Here is a 928-nt window from a genome sequence, read left to right as displayed (position 1 = left end):
GTATGATCTTCATTTATGTGTTATTTAATTATAGTCATGATATCTTGTCAATGAATTATACATTGATAAATGGTGAACTATGATATTGTTTGGGAATAAGTGTTGTTTACCTTACATATGTTGATTAGATAATTGTTTATGAGAACAATTGATGAGTTTGGTTATATTACTCATGTGGATTGGATAATTGTTTGCGAGAACAACTGATGAGTTATATTGTGATATGTTATCTATATATGAACTGCTTTTCATATCCAAGTGTGATATTCTGAGTAAGTCCACGCCGTCAATGAATTTACGTTCATTAGATGTCTTACTCTCTCAGTTGTATTGTTCTTGTTTTGTATATATTTTCTATGTAGATGGCCAACAACAGCACTCACATTCGAGGTTATCATTTCACGATGTCCTCGATGAGACAATGGGCTAGTGACAGGCACATATATACATACATAGGCCCCTGCGGTTTGTCGTTGCAGATGGTGTGCAACAGGTCATCAATGATGATCCCTCACCCCGACACCTATATTGACGCTTCCTTCACCTTGCCGCCAAAGAGGTCGACGTCTTCAGAGGTTGGACTTCGATACCCGCCAGTCAGGAGTGATGGCGTTGTTCCCTCCCACGGTTATAGGACGTGGCCATATTATTTGGATGCTCCGTCATCCAGTAGAGCTAAGAGGAGCAGTGGTCTTGGAGGAGGTCCCTGTAAGAAGGCTCCAGTTTTGAGAATGTCATCCCCTTCGAATTATGCCGCTGAGTTGTGGCATTATGAAGTGGAGGAAGAGGAGGAGGTGGACGAGGTCGTTGAGCTCGTCAATGTAGAGAGCCGGTGGAGGTGATCGACCTCGTGTCTGACTCGGAGGAGGAGGAGGACCCGAGTGACGGGTCCAACATTCCTGGAATCTTTTGAGTCAGCTTGTGGGCC

Source organism: Lupinus angustifolius, chromosome LG09, assembly GCF_001865875.1.
Source record: "Lupinus angustifolius cultivar Tanjil chromosome LG09, LupAngTanjil_v1.0, whole genome shotgun sequence".
NCBI lineage: Eukaryota > Viridiplantae > Streptophyta > Magnoliopsida > Fabales > Fabaceae > Lupinus > Lupinus angustifolius.
The sequence above is the reverse complement of the archived record's forward strand: the minus strand, read 5'-3'. Positions refer to the sequence as shown.